The following is a 5,704-nucleotide window of genomic DNA, read 5'->3' on the forward strand; positions in this document are numbered from 1 at the left end:
CTTGGATCAACATTAAAAGTTGCAGAGATGCTATCTGATGACTTAAAAAATAAGACTGGAGAGACAGGATCTTTGGCTTATGACCTTTTGATGTGGACTGTAGGACACGAACAAAAAGAAAGACGGAATCCGTTCATTTATGCTGCATTAAGCATCTTTGGGTCTGTTGCAAGTTTAGGTTTAGGACTTTCCAATCGTCTTAAAATTAGTAATCAAAATAAGAAAATTGAGTTCTTGACTCATAAAGATGAATTGATTATGTCAGAACTAAGGGATCAGTTAGCTTCAATCAATACAATTATGGATTTGTTAAATGAACATTCAGATAATATCGTTCAAATTATGGAAGTACAGGATTTGTTAGCAACATTAACGTATTATGATTCAAAGATAGATCACATACATAACAGAATTGCACATTTCATTGAGAAATCCAAGGATTATGTAGAAGCTATCACGTTAGCAACTAAAGGTGTATTGTCGCCCCATTTGTTGCCTATACGTTACTTAAAATTGGTTCTGGAGAACACTAGGGATAAACTAGGCTATGTTCCTTTGTTAGACGAACATAGGTTAGAATTTTATTACAGCCTAATTACAGTAAACGTAGATAATAACAAGGTTAGGATTACAATTCCCTTTGATTCTTCTGATGCCTGGCAATCTTACAGGATATCACCATTTCCGACTTTCATGACGAATCACTCAAATCCAGTAATATCCAGTTTGACAGGACACGTATTGATTTCCCCAGACAAGGAAACATATACGGTCATTAAAGACTTAAATCAATTAACTCACTGTTCAGACGCAATGGATAGAAAAATATGTACAGCTGACTCATTTGAATTCCGTAAAAACTTGATGGATTCATGCGAGTTAGGTATAGTGCTAGACGGTGCTCTCTCCCATACAAGTGAAAATTGTCTGGATAAGCTTTATCCCTTTGACAATAAAGAATTCAATTGCAGACTAAATAATGGCTCGTGGATACGATACGACAAGGACGGCTTCAATGTATCATGCCCTGACGGATCCACATCATTTAACCACATCTTCGTCGCAGCAGATGGCTGTATCGGGACTTCCCCGAATTCCATGGTGACTGGCCTACGGACAATCATCAGAGAACGTGCTTACTTCGCGAACTTCACGTGGACCTCTACAACGCCCGCACTTCCTCTCCCCTATAAAGGAAGTGTGGCGAAACACTTAATGAAACTTACCGAAAAGGACCACCTGTCGCCGACTTACAAGAGATTCTTCAACCTATATTACTAGCAGGTTTATTGGTAACGGCGTTGATTTTTATCGCCGTGAACATCCTTGTTTGGCGTAGGTTACGGCACAGCAAGCAGCTACAAAGGAACGAGTTGAATAGCCCTGACAATACCCCTTACTTGATTCAGTTCAAAGCTGTATGAGTGGCCACCTCATTCGCTAAGGGAGTAATTTGTCAGGATGATGTTTGTATGAAAAGCTGACTAGTACGCTAGTAATATGTAATTAAAGAAATTCTCTACATTTGCATTGTTAAAAATACATTTAAAATAACATTTAAAAAAATAAATAAAATAAAAAAGGATATAAATCATTTTTTTCTCTCGGCATCTAATAAAAATATATAAGCCGGAATGTTAAAAAAGAAAAGAGAAAAAAAAAAAAAAAAAAAATATATATAAGATATATAACAGAATCTATGGGCATCTAATAAAATGTATCAGCCCTATATATAAATATATATATATATATATATATGTACGAAACCGTGGTACGTGTACGTACCAGGAATTTGTATTTGTGCACTAAAAATTGAGTATCTTGTTTCTGACAAAGGTAACAATTATTCTTTATCAAGTTACCGAATCATTTGTAAGTCAGAATTTATTTTGTTTTTTGGTACCATGTAATCATTTGCTAGCAATGTACCATATATATGATCTTGGTTTTATCATGCATTTTTTCTTTTTGCTTTGGTAATATCTTTTTTGTATGCATTATTGTTATTAGTTTTGATGTGCCTATTTGGACATTCGTCCTCAGTTGGATATAGCTAGTTTTGAGCAATGAATGATACGTATGTCCAGTCACACTTAATAACCATGTTTCGGCTTGTTGTTAAATTTTTGTAAAAAAAAAATTGAGATAGCTGGCCGAGCATATGTAATGATTAGAATAGTAATATTACATGTTTAAAACAAATGACGTAATATGTCATGTTGGTTGGAAGAGCTGGCCGTGAGATTTGCTATGGTCACTCAAATTGTGTACAGGATGTAAGATGCTAAGTTGTCATTCTTTCTTAGTGTCAACACATTAACTCTTCGTGTGAAAGTTTGTGACGTCACCGGATGCAGGTGTCTTCCGATTCCGTCACGTGTCTAAAGTAAACCAAGCATACGATATCTGTGATATCGATAGTTTAGTCAGTTCTTATCTAAACTTCACCAGAATTGGTCATGTGGACCAACACAGCTTCCTCCAGTGATGGAGATGTTTAACTCAGTTGTTTATATACAATAAAACTTAAAAACCACTAAGATGTGTTCAATAAACCATTTAAATACATCTGAAAACAACTCATACTCAAATGTGTGCTTAAGACAGTAGCACACCAATACATGTTGCGTATGAGAAGTCTATTAATGCTACAATTTGTAGTTTTAGTGAAGTTTTTCTTCAATATAATCGCTAAGTAATCGTTGTAAATTATTTACTCGATAACAAAAATTAATGTTTCTTAATCCCTAAATAAAAAAATTTCCGGTGTATTATTATTATTATTATTATTATTATTATTATTATTATTATTATTATTATTATTATTATTATTATTGAGATAGGGTATCTGTCTCATTTTGCATATGATAGTTTTTTAGACGTTTTCTTTTGCTGGACGGTTACTTGCCCTTCTATCCAGACAGTGATCTATTATGTTGCTTCAAGTCCCATGTAAATCAAAAGTTGATTATCTTTTGAATTGGTAGTTCTAGTGATTTATTTTGCTCACTCGAAAGCTTACCCCCGAAAACATAGTCCATTTAATTATGTGTGAACAGCACGAGAGGAACCTTTTTTTTTTTTTTTTTTGAATAGCTAAATATTTTTTATTTGTCATGCACAATAAATAGAGGAGGAAAAATATCGTATTCTTTAAGGGTTCCTCGACGCTATATAGAAAATAGGAGTCTTGTCCATTCCAGCATCTGCTCTGTCAGTGTCAGAGCATCAAATTGTCTTGCGTGAATCAATTTGTTTTCCTTAGTAAGAGGTTTTTAGCATTTAGGAGACAAGTATTCAACCTCTAAATACGAAATTTGGATCTAAGGTACATGCTGATTCTATGAGCAGAATGTTTATGTATGCATTATTTATTTATCTTATAAATGTAAAAAAAAAAAAAATGGATTACCGAGGGGTAGAATAAAATATATTATTTTTCTCACAGAATGGCTGCGTTATTATTTACTTTTACAACTGTAATCATAATCATTGTATATATATTATATATATATATATGTGTGTGTGTGTATATATATGTATATATATGTATATATATGTTATATATATATATATATATATTGTTATATATATACATATATATATATATATATATATATACATATATATATATATATATATATAAGTATATATATATATTATATATATATATATATATATAATAATATATATATTTATATTTATATATATATATATATATATATGTATATATATATATATATATGTATGTATATATAAATATATATATATATATATATGTGTGTGTGTGTGTGTGTGTATATATATATATATATATATATAATTATTTGTTTGCATGGGCATGTTATTGGACAGAGAAACGGTATTTTGAAACGCTCGAATTGCTATATTAGCTCTGGTTCGCTTTTCAGTGATTGGATTCGAAGAGGATTAAAAATAGGTCAACCATGTAGTAATAACTATTACTTGGGATCAGTTTAGTAAGCAGAGCAATTGCTAAATAATATCATTGAATAATATTTGTGAGCTTTTGGCTCGTAACAGGTTATTCAACTTATATTTCCCTTTGGTGAGGCAAATGAAGTGTGAGAGTGGTCTTGTTTTTGAAAGAATAATGAAGCTGCTCTAGAATTTCTCAGTCATCAGATTTTCTTATATTAAAAAGATGATCATACAACTTTGAACAATTATCATGAGTTGAATTGGATTTATTGTTCTAACTTCCGTCCTTAACTATTATAAAACTCTTTTTTTATCGTGGAGAAATTTCTTAGACACCAACTTTGATGTTGCTAAATTTCTTCCGTTAATTCTACACTGCTCATAAATTAGATGACAATGAAACCTTTGGATATCGAATATCATTTGAAGTTGTGTTCCTATTTATCATTTTTTATATCTGAAACTATAACTTGGAAAATCCTTTAAAATTCCGAGCTGAGTTTTGTCGTCAACTGTGTCTCACGTCAGACACAGTTTTAAAACCAAGGCCTAAAGTATATGACCATACGGTTTGTTTTTCTTTCACTATCAATTTGCTGGACTGTGAGTGTTTTGGGAATTTTCTAAAATGTTTTAAATGCTTATGTTAAATCTTGAATATAGTTATTGCTATTGTTTGCTGGCTATTATTTTTGCTCGCTGTTACTGTTTCCTGTTTTTTATGTTAAATCATTTACTAAGTGAAAAGGACAGTAAAGTAGATTTTACATAATTTATGTTATGTAGTAGCTCACCATAAGTGTGGCAAAAATGTTAGAGTCAAAACTACCGCGTTGAAAGTCTTCCTGATGCAGGAAAGAACATGAGTCGTGGATGCGTAGAAGCGAAATCCTCTTCCTTGGCATAAAACGTTCATCTTGTGTCTGCACTGCTATCTTGTAGGAAAAATTGGTACAATCATTATCTAAATAGCCATTATGACATTTCTCCTTAAAATCCCATAGTTATGACATTGGAAGTTTTTCTCTCTTTTCCAAATGTATATTCGCATGCATCAACAACGTAAGAATATAAATTATTTTACAATTAGAAAAAAATGTGTAAATAATTTGGGAAAAAGTATTCCCTTTAACATACATGTTTGTTCAGGTATGATATTCGGGATGCAGAACATTTATATGAATATTTAAATTTTTTTTTTTTTTTTTTTTTTTTTACAGTACATATTGATGCAGGTATTCCAGCGATAATTATATCCTCTAATGGGAAAAATATTAGCGGTGATGAATTCTAGGAGATAAAAGAGGTTCTTATAATATGATAAACTAGAGCACTGATATGAGGTGGAGAATATGACTTCTCAATATTCAAAATGTGAAAATTTAATCCAAAAACCAGCAATAAAAAATGCTGTTGGAGACTCTCCCTTTCGGGAAGATACAATTTTATGTGTGAAACGTGGAATTCATAAAATGCGAGTCAGTAAGCATCGAGACAAAAAAAAAAAAAACTATATTCAAAGAAAATTAAACGGAAAAAATATCACATTCATACCCCTTCTTTTCCCTTATGTATTATAATGTGTACATGGATGTAGAGACGAAGTAAGCTATTTTAATAGCATGATATGGTTAACAAAAACTTAATGAATAACATTCATCAAAAGAGTTATATCTCTATAGCTAAACAAAAGCTTATAGCCTCCAAAAAAAAAAAAAAATGTTTTTATGGATATATGATTTCATATTCGATAATATTCAAT

This window comes from Palaemon carinicauda, chromosome 23 (assembly GCF_036898095.1).
Source record: "Palaemon carinicauda isolate YSFRI2023 chromosome 23, ASM3689809v2, whole genome shotgun sequence".
Classification (NCBI taxonomy): domain Eukaryota; kingdom Metazoa; phylum Arthropoda; class Malacostraca; order Decapoda; family Palaemonidae; genus Palaemon; species Palaemon carinicauda.